General features: G+C 41.5%; 1 non-coding gene across 1 annotated transcript; it reads left to right on the top strand.

The window, feature by feature from the left end:
* The first annotated feature begins 8640 nt into the window (after positions 1 to 8640).
* On the top strand, positions 8641 to 8747 carry LOC141662982 (small nucleolar RNA R71). Its single transcript, XR_012551077.1, has one exon. It is a non-coding gene; the product is annotated as a small nucleolar RNA R71 (small nucleolar RNA).
* The last annotated feature ends 2740 nt before the right edge of the window (positions 8748 to 11487 follow it).

Below are 11487 nucleotides of genomic sequence, written 5' to 3'. Positions count from 1 at the left end.
ATATTAATCGAATAACACGAAACTGATAAAAGCCAACTTTCATTGTACTAATACCATTCTACCAAGCATCCACAATTAAGATAGAAGTTGAATAGTCATCAATTATGTTGAGTTCCCATATGTCTACAGAAATTGACAACACAACGATTTAAGCACAAGTTATTCCTTTTGATTACATAGGGCAAATAAAACTGTTAGAGTTACCCACTAATCATGCACAACGTACATGAACCTATGCTAGCATGGCAAGTTCTAAATCTCAAGATCCACCGTCGCTTCACAAGAGATTAACACCCTATCTTATATGTTCGCGACTCACATAAGACGAATACGCACAACCAATACTAGATATCATGCAATCATCACACACTAAAGTATTAAACAATTAACTAAAGAATTCCATAATAAATCCGTTGCAACCCCATGATCACGATTAGCCCATAATAGCACTTATCGTCATCATGGGTTCATATGAAATCATGATAAACAAACACAAGAAAATAATAACTAAACTAATTATATTAAAACAGAGTACGTCACAAGAGTAAATAAGTTCAAAGCAAGAAAACTAGCATCCAACGTTACAACGAAACAAGAATCACAAGAATATATGCTTCCTCTTCGTTGCGGTGTGCTAAATCGGTCTTCTTCCTTATCTCCTTCGCTCCTTACGTAAAAACACAATCTTCTTCAATCCCCCCTTGTGAAAACGTCTCAAATCTACTTATATCATAGTCCCATAAAACTCAGATTACATAGAAGTGGAAACCAAACAGAAGTAGAAGTCCTAAAATAATTTGTCTTTTTTCCCGACCCTGCGCGGCCGCTCAACATAGCTGAGCGGGCGCTCAGCATAGCTGAGCGGGCGCTCAGACCTCTACTGGAAAAATTCTGATTTCGCTCCGTTTCTTCACCGTAATATGCCCGTTTCTTTCCTCTCGCAATGGTGAACACATGGCAAGGCTTATTCTTAATGATTCCTCCCCCGAAATGCAACTAAAACCCTGAAATGCATAAACACTAGAAAAACGCATCAAATACACAAAATACTTGTTTTCAAGACACCAATTTAAGCCATTTTAAGATGCTCTAAGTGGTATAAAATGCCACTTATCACACCCCCAAACTCAAATCGATGCTTGTCCTCAAGCGTCACAGACTCAGAAACAAATAAAAACATGCATGAATGCAATCTATATGAAAATGCAGCGATCCCCCTTACTACAATCAACCAACCAAATTGTCACATCTCAACGAATGCAGTTAGACAACTAAAGATCAATAAACTCATGCAAACGGACATACAGCCAGAAACGTGGTGTGTGCAAATGCTTAACAAATATGCTTCGGAACTAAACCAATTACTATGACTAGACTATCCTCAAGGCAATCCTATGATTATACAAAGAATAAAAAAAATTCTAGGCACAAAGTGATATACAACACTACAAGAACTCTGGAGCTTACTACGGAATTGTGCTTTTTATTTACAACTCGAATGCTCATTTGACCGTGCAATGAGTGAGGTCCACAAAAGACTTATACAATGGTATCCATGTAACGAGCGTTAGGTTAGCGGATCCCAGACTCTAAAAGCCTTAGGTCACTAGGCACAAAGTCCCCTAAGAACTTAATAACTCGAATACCAAAGAGCCCACTCTTGATCAATTATGCAAATTTTTTTTTTTTTTAATAACTTCTGAGCAAGTGCGTTTCGCTCCATCTTGCTCAACCCTAGACTACTCGCACCATATGCGAGCCGGCTACTTGCCATTTGACGCCTAGCCATAACTAGCAACAACTTCCATATTTTTTTCTCCAAATTTTTTCTTTTTCATGTCTTTATCACTAAGAACCTATAATCGAATTCTAAGCATAATAAGTAGATTGACCTTGGAGATAACCAAATCATAACAACAATCTAGCCCTTACGCATTCTCTAAGACTTAGTGGACTTACAATTGTTTCTAGCATGCATATCAACCTACACAACTTAATATCACTTTAATGCTATCACTACACTCGCATCAATATCACAATTCAGTCGATAAATCATTGCAAAAGGGATCATGGTAAATGCATGAGAAAAAAAACTATATGGCATAAATTATGCAACTATATGAACTAAACTATCATGAATATGCAACTAAATGACACACACACAATATTCCTTAACTACCACCCCCAAACTAAAAATCTTCACTGTCCTCAGTGAAAGTAGTAGAAAGGAACACAGGGTATACCTACTCGGAGTCATCATCATCATCACCCTCAGTGGGTGGAGTATCAGGCGGCGGGTATGCAGAGTCCTCACCAAAGACTGGCCACTGGATATCAGCTCCAAGGCCTCGAAAAGCAGTCCCTAACGCAAGGGTGAGCTCCTGAGCAAACCTGCTCTGCGTCTCATACATGGCATCCATCCGCCGTGAAAGCCTCCTATACTGGGCATCAACCATCCCAGCACCCTCCTGAGCTCTCAAGAACCAGCCTCATCACGCCCTGGCCTAGCCATAGTAGCACCTCATGCTGGACGCCCTCCTGGAAGACGATAACCCAGCCCATGCTCCTCAGGCTCACCACCGGTCCACTCCCGCATCCCATTCAGAGTGCCAGAATCAATCGGAACTGCTGGCAACTGCAACTGCTCATGAGTCGGCCAGTTCACTCCCACTGCTCGGCATAGCTTCGTAACCGTAGATGCATAAGGGATGTTCATATGCTTCGCTCCCCTCAAAAACTTCAGAATTCCTTGGTAGATAAACTCACCAAGGTCCACATAGTATTCCTCATTCAGAATTCCCCACAACAACTGTGCTCTCTCAAATGTGACCTCGTGTGCATGCGAAGAAGGCAAAATATTAGCACAAATAAATGCATTCCATGCACGGGCATACCTGTTCATGGAGATCGCCGGAAAGTGACGATACTCATTAGTGCCGGTCCTGCAGGTCCAAACTGTGCCCGGTCGACAGAGAGTCGCACAAATCAAATCCAAGTCAAAATCCTCAGCAGTCTTTTCATTCCAGTTCTCCTCCTCGGGCTTCCTCTCTCACTGTCCAATCACACGGCGAATCGCCGCAGGATGATAATCAACCGTCAGCCCACGGACCACAGAAAATCCATTCTTTTTGGCCTTCGCGTTCGCGTAGAACTCACGAACAACGCTCATCGGTACTGCTTCGGGTGACTCACAAAAAGCTATCCACCCCTTCTCTGCAATCATGGGCAGCAACTCACCATCCCTCCCTGATGGTAAAAACCCCCTCTCCTTCAGAATCGACTTCCCCAACAGCCTAGTGTACTCCTCCTCCGCAGCTCTGTCAGTTAACCGAGGCCTTGCAGTAGTACCCCTCGATGAATCAGCAGTAGGAACTGTGCTGCTGCTGTCAATTGTGCGTGCTCTCTTGGGTGCCATTGATTCGTGAATAAAAGTGTGTAAGAACTGATTTTTGATGTTTGTGAGAGGGTTTAAGTGTAGGAAGTTTTGTGGGAGATATGTAGGATAGGTGTATGTATATATAGGGTGTGGATTAGATTAGGGTTTGGGAATTAAGGAGTAAAATGATGGGGTAGTGGGAATAAATCGTGGGTTTATGGGCTAAAACTGTTTTTTTATGTGTTTTACTTCTTTTTTTTTTCTGAACTGAAAAAAATTCTGGTACTCGACCCCTGAGCGGTCGCTCAGCAAAACTGAGCGGGCGCTCAGCTTGCTGCGCGGTCGCTCAGCAAAGCTGAGCGGGCGCTCAGGGGGTCACTGGAATTTTTTTTTTCAGCCCCTGTTTTCTAATTTTTTTTGTGTTTTTGGATAGGTTATTAACTTCTAAGGGTTCCTGTAACAACAATTCATGGGTTGCCTCCCACACAACGCTTCTTTTTTGTCATTAGCTTGACGTTTCGTACCCTTCTCAAGTAGTCAACAAAATGGTACTAACCACTTCTCGGTTTGCCATGTCCCCATAGTAGTGCTTCAACCGCTGACCGTTAACCTTGAATGCTTGGTCTGGATCATTCTCAAAAATTTCCACCGCTCCATGTGGAAACACAGTTTTGACAATAAAAGGTCCAGACCACCTTGATTTCAACTTCCCAGGAAAAAGTCGGAGCCGAGAGTTGAATAAGAGAACTTGTTGCCCTGGCACAAATAACTTTGGATGTAGCTTCCTATCGTGCCACCTCTTCACCTTTTCCTTATACATTTTGTTATTTTCGTACGCTTGAAGTCGAAATTCATCAAGTTCATTAAGCTGAAGCATTCTTTTCTTACCAGCTGCATCTAAATCCAGGTTCAACTTCTTCAATGCCCAGTAGGCCTTATGCTCAAGCTCCGCAGGTAGATGACATCCCTTACCGTACACCAACTGAAACGGTGACATTCCAAGTGGAGTTTTGTATGCTGTTCTGTAAGCCCAAACAGCTTCATCGAGCTTTAAAGACCAATCCTTCCTTGACGGACAAACAACCTTCTCTAGAATGCGCTTTATCTCTCTGTTAGACACTTCCGCTTGACCATTTGTTTGCGGATGATAGGCAGTAGCTACTCGATGATTCACATTATAACGCTGCATCATAGAAGTGAACTTACGGTTGCAAAAATGCGATCCTTCATCATTTATGATTACCCGAGGTGTTCCAAACCTTGTGAAAATTTGCTTATGAAGAAAATTTAGCACTTCCTTTGCATCATTTGTCGGTAAAGCTTTAACTTCGACCCATTTTGAGACATAATCGACTGCCAGCAAGATGTACTGATTATTGCAAGACGAGATAAAAGGCCCCATGAAATCGATTCCCCATACATCAAAGACCTCGACTTCAAGCATCACATTTAATGGCATTTCATCCTTCCTTGACAAATTTCCCATTCTTTGGCAACGATCACACCTTAAAACAAACTGATGAGCATCATTGAACAGAGTAGGCCAGAAAAAACCTGCTTGCAGAATACGAGCTGCCGTCTTCTCACCACCATAGTGTCCACCATAAACCGTGGAATGACAGTCTCGTAATATCCCCTCCGTCTCACAGAACGGGATACATCTCCTGATGATCTGGTCAGCTCCCTGTCTAAACAAATATGGTTCATCCCACATATACCACTTCACCTCATGCAGAAACTTCTTCTTTTAAGCGGATGTCAAATTAGGAGGCATTATATTGCTGACGAGATAGTTTACAATATCTGCAAACCATGGTTCTTCCTCCTGAATTGCAAACAACTGCTCATCCGGAAAAGATTCATTGATTAACGTCCTATCTTGTGAAGTAGAATCGGGATTCTCCAACCTAGAGAGATGGTCAGCTACTTGATTCTCAGTACCTTTTCTATCTTTGATCTCTAACTCAAATTCCTGAAGTAAAAGCACCCAACGAATGAATCTCGGCTTTGAATCCTTCTTAGAAACCAGATAGCGAATAGCTGCATGATCAGTGAATACTGTTACTTTCATACCAAGCAGATAAGATCGAAATTTCTCAAAACCAAAGACTATAGCCAAAAGCTCCTTCTCAGTAGTGGTGTAGTTCAATTGGGCACCATTTAAAGTCTTACTCGCATAGTAGACCACATGGAAGAGATTTTTCTTGCGCTGTCCCAGAACTGCACCTACCGCATAATCACTTGCATCACACATCATCTCAAACGGTTCTGTCCAATCTGGTGCTATAATAACTGGTGCAGTGATCAAACTCTTCTTGAGAGTCTCGAATGCTGCCAAACATTCATCATCAAATTTGAAAGGCACATCTTTCTCAAGAAAATTGCACAACGACTTAGATATCTTTGAAAAGTCCTTGATGAATCGCCGATAAAAACCCGCATGACCAAGAAAACTACGGATTCCTTTCACAGAATTAGGTAGGGGAAGATTTTCAATGACTCCCACCTTGGCCTTGTCCACCTCCAGACCCTTGCTAGAGACCTTATGCCCAAGAATAATGCCTTCACGCACCATAAAATGACATTTCTCCCAATTGAGCACCAAATTAGTTTCCACGCATCTTTTGAGTACGTCTCGCAGATTATTCAAACATTCATCATATGAGTGTCCAAAGACGGAGAAGTCATCCATGAACACTTCGACGTTATTTCCAATCATGTCAGAGAATATAACCATCATACATCTCTGAAAGGTGGCCGGGGCGCCACATAACCCAAACGAAACTCTGCGAAAAGCAAACGTGCCAAATGGACAAGTGAAGGTAGTCTTTTCCTTATCCTCTGGTGCAATACAAATCTGATTATACCCGGAATAACCATCCAGAAGACAAAAATACTCATGACCCGCCAATCTGTCAAGCATCTGATCAATAAATGGAAGAGGGAAGTGATCCTTCCTTGTGGCTTTGTTTAATTTTCTATAATCCATGCATACTCTCCATCCTGTAACTGTTCGAGTAGGGATGAGCTCATTCTTTTCATTTGCGACCACAGTGATACCTCCCTTCTTAGGTACACATTGTACGGGGCTCACCCACGAGCTGTCAGAAATAGGATAAATGATGCCTGCATCTAGCCATTTCAGAATTTTTTTCTTCACCACCTCCTTCATGATGGGATTCAGTCTTCGTTGTTGTTCCACAGTTGGCTTACTACCTTCCTCTAGCAGAATTTTATGCATACAATATGAAGGACTTATCCCCTTGATGTCTGCTATGGTCCATCCTATAGCCGATTTGAATTCTCTCAAAATCCTTAAGAGCTTGTCTTCCTCGCTACCTGAAAGGTCAGATGAAATAATAACAGGTAACGTAGATGAATCACCTAAAAAAGCATACCTCAAGTGCTCAGGTAATGACTTGAGCTCCGAGGTAGGTGCTTCCTCTATTGATGGTTTGAGCTTCCCTTCAGCGTTCTTAAGGTCAGAAGTACCAAGAGATTCAAATGGTATGTCCAGCTTTCGCTTCCAGGGAGAAGCGTTCAGATATTGTAATTGCTCGTTGTTATCTTCATCATCGCTGTCAAAATCCCCCACTAAGGCCTTTTCCAATGCATCAGACATTAGCATGTGATCGAGTTCCGAAGTAACCGCAGAATCAATCACATCCACTTTTAAGCACTCCTCATCTTCTGTAGGGAATTTCATTGCCTTGAATACGTTGAAGATCACATCCTGATCTTGGACCCGCATAGTAAGTTCACCTTTTTGCACATCTATCAAGGTACGGCCAGTAGCCAAGAAAGGCCTTCCCAAGATTATGGGAATCTTCTTATCTTCCTCAAAATCCAGAATAACAAAATCTGCTGGAAAGAAGAGCTTATCCACCTTGACGAGCACATCCTCAACTATGCCCCTTGGGTAAGTAATAGAACGGTCAGCCAATTGTAGCGACATGTATGTGGGTTTTGGATCAGGCAGATCCAGCTTTTTAAAGATCGACAACGGCATCAGATTAATGCTTGCTTCCAAATCACAAAGGCACTTGTCAAACGTCAGATTGCCAATTGTGCAAGGAATGGTGAAGCTTCCTGGATCTTTCAGTTTTGGTGGTAACTTTTACTGCAGAACAGCGCTGCATTCTTCCGTGAGAGCAACGGTTTCAAGGTCATCCAGTTTCACCTTCCTTGAAAGAATAGTCTTCATAAACTTCGCATAACTAGGCATTTGTTCTAGAGCCTCCGCGAAAGGTATATTGATGTGAAGTTTCTTGAACACCTCCAGAAACTTCCCGAACTGTCTATCCAGCTTTTGTTGCTGTAATCTCTTAGGAAAAGGTGGTGGAGGATAGAGCTGTTTCTCCCCTGTATTAGCCTCAGGCAGAGTGTGTTCAACAGTAGTCTTCCTTGGTTCCGCCGCTTTCTCCTTTTGCTTAGATTCTTCACCTCTAATTTCAGCTTCTACTTCTTTTGCCTTTTCAGCATCAGCTACTTTTCCAGACCTTAAGGTAATAGCCTTGACTTGCTCTTTAGCTTCCTTCCTGCCTGGTACTTCCGTGTCACTGGGAAGAGTGCCTGGTTGCCGATTGAGCACTGCATTGGCTAATTGACCGATTTGATTTTCCAAGGTCTTGATAGAAACCGCCTGACTCTTGCACAACAGCTTAAGTTCCTAAAAATCAGCACTAGTAGGTGCAGCTGCACTTCCCTGTTGCGGATATGATTGCCTTGTAGCATACTGCTGTGGTTGCTGGAATCCAGGTGTGTTAAACTGTTTACTCACTCCTTGCTGATATGGTGGCTGAATAGCATTCTGATTATTCCCCCAGCTGAAATTTGGATGATTTCTGTTGTTAGGATGATAGGTCGCTGGCACAGGCTGCTGTTGTCGCTGATAATTATTCACATACTGAACAGATTCTTTGACAAGAGAACACTGATCCGTAGCATGAGAACCTGCACAAAGCTCACAAACCATAGCTATCTGATTAACTCCATACGTAGCCAGAGAATCAACCTTCATTGATAGCGCTTGGAGCTGGGCTGCAATAGCGGTGGCTGCATCAACTTCCAGAATACCTGCTACCTTGCCTGACGTCATCCTCTGAGTTGGGTTTTGATGCTCATTTGCAGCCATCATCTCTATAAGATTATACGCCTCAGTATAGCTTTTAGCCCATAAGGCGCCTCCAGCTGCTGCATCGAGCATGGGCCGAGATTGGGCCCCCAAACCATTATAGAAACCAGTGATCACCATCCAATCCGCCATTCCATGATGTGGACATTTTCGTAACATTTCCTTGTAGCGTTCCCAAGCCTCGCACATAGATTCTGTAGGTTGCTGCGCAAACTGGGTAAGAGCACTCCTCATAGCAGCAGTCTTTGCCATCGGATAAAACTTCATTAGAAACTTTTGCGCAAGATCTTGCCACGTAGTGATGGACCCAGCTGGTTCAGAATGTAACCAGTCTTTAGCCTTGTCCCTCAGTGAAAATGGGAAAAGCCTCAACTTGATAGCCTCATCAGTCACGCCATTATACTTAAAAGTACTGCAGATCTCGACAAAATTCCTTATGTGCATGTTGGGGTCTTCAGTTGCCGCTCCTCCAAAAGAAACAGAATTCTGCACCATCTGAATAGTGCCTGGCTTGATTTCAAAGGTGTTAGCTTGAATAGCCGGATGAAGGATGCTTGACTGAATGTCATCAATTTTAGGCCGAGAAAAATCCATAAGAGCTGGATCAGCTTGAACAATACGATCTCCCATGTTTACTGGTTCTTTCTGCTCAGTTCCTGAATCCGAATCCTCAAAATCTAACTTCTCCGGAATATCAAGAACTTCGTCTGTCTCCTCAGCTGTATCTAAAGTCCTCTTGCGAGCACGAGAACGAGTTTGCATAAACGCTTGCTAAAGTACCTAAAACACAACCGAAAAAAATAAGTAACTACTACGTCCTAATCACTGAGTCCTAATGACCAATGATGGTAAGTACATAAACTAAACAAATACGCCGAGTCCCCGGCAGCGGCGCCAAAAACTTGTTAGGGCGAAAACATGCACTAATATTCACGCAAGTATACGCGTTCGCAAGTAATATAGAATACTTTCTAGTTCGTTCCCTCAGAGACTCAGACTAAATTATTGTCTAATTAAACTCACTCACCAATGTATGATTACTTCTCAATGTTAAGATACTAACACTTAAAATTGTTGATTAAATATTAACTATAATTAACTACTTAATTAATCACTTAACTAACACTTCAATTTATCAATAATAAAACACTCATGAGATCACAACTTCATTATTACTTCCTTCTATAGCCATTGTTATTACCCTTAGCATGAGACAGTGATGATATTAATCGAATAACACGAAACTGATAAAAGCCAACTTTCATTGTACTAATACCATTCTACCAAGCATCCACAATTAAGATAGAAGTTGAATAGTCATCAATTATGTTGAGTTCCCATATGTCTACAGAAATTGACAACACAACGATTTAAGCACAAGTTATTCCTTTTGATTACATAGGGCAAATAAAACTGTTAGAGTTACCCACTAATCATGCACAACGTACATGAACCTATGCTAGCATGGCAAGTTCTAAATCTCAAGATCCACCGTCGCTTCACAAGAGATTAACACCCTATCTTATATGTTCGCGACTCACATAAGACGAATACGCACAACCAATACTAGATATCATGCAATCATCACACACTAAAGTATTAAACAATTAACTAAAGAATTCCATAATAAATCTGTTGCAACCCCATGATCATGATTAGCCCATAATAGCACTTATCGTCATCATGGGTTCATATGAAATCATGATAAACAAACACAAGAAAATAATAACTAAACTAATTATATTAAAATAGAGTACGTCACAAGAGTAAATAAGTTCAAAGCAAGAAAACTAGCATCCAACGTTACAACGAAACAAGAATCACAAGAATATATGCTTCCTCTTCGTTGCGGTGTGCTAAATCGGTCTTCTTCCTTATCTCCTTCGCTCCTTACGTAAAAACACAATCTTCTTCAATCCCCCCTTGTGAAAACGTCTCAAATCTACTTATATCATAGTCCCATAAAACTCAGATTACATAGAAGTGGAAACCAAACAGAAGTAGAAGTCCTAAAATAATTTGTCTTTTTTCCCGACCCTGCGCGGCCGCTCAGCATAGCTGAGCGGGCGCTCAGCTTGCTGCGCGGCCGCTCAGCAATGCTGAGCGGGCGCTCAGACCTCTACTGGAAAAATTCTGATTTCGCTCCGTTTCTTCGCCGTAATTTGCCCGTTTCTTTCCTCTCGCAATGGTGAACACATGGCAAGGCTTATTCTTGATGATTCCTCCCCCGAAATGCAACTAAAACCCTGAAATGCATAAACACTAGAAAAACGCATCAAATACACAAAATACTTGATTTCAAGACACCAATTTAAGCCATTTTAAGATGCTCTAAGTGGTATAAAATGCCACTTATCAATAGTATGCAGCGATAACTGGAGTTTTATTGAACAATGACGGCAAAATTGACCCAATAAGGGGTAGAAGATATATGGAAATGAATGGGCTCTTATCTGATTGCTTCCCTGATTTGATACCTTGAAATTATTAAAAAGGACAAGAACCAACTCATATAGTAATGATGACCAGGTGTATGATTTTCAAAATTTTAAACATTTTTCAAAAGAGATTTTCTTCACAATTTTTTCTAAAATTCCTTGGAACAAAACAAGTTTTAAACACGTGGTTTTCAAACTACTACTTGAGTTTCTTGTTTCAGATTATACAGAAGAATCGTTGTTCTAGAAGTTAGTATGGTTCGTCTAGAAGGCCAAGTGGACCCGCTATTACGGAGAAGATTTGTTTGTTCCTAACAGAAGAGTGTAAATCTTGTTTGATAAATTTAACGACAGAACCAATGTACGGAGAAACTGTTCATCCAATTTTTGAGACAAATTAGAGTCCGAAGAATATGTCAATTCACGAGAAGTCGAGTACGAGCAAAGAAGATTAAGGAAATCTCCAAACTTTCTGAAGGAAGAATGTTATTAGCAAAGGAGTGGATATGTTGAATGATCCGTAGTGTAAGCGGAATTTG

Source organism: Apium graveolens, chromosome 5 (genome assembly GCF_009905375.1).
Source record: "Apium graveolens cultivar Ventura chromosome 5, ASM990537v1, whole genome shotgun sequence".
Taxonomy (NCBI): Eukaryota; Viridiplantae; Streptophyta; class Magnoliopsida; order Apiales; family Apiaceae; genus Apium; species Apium graveolens.
The sequence above is the reverse complement of the archived record's forward strand: the minus strand, read 5'-3'. Positions and strand labels throughout refer to the sequence as shown.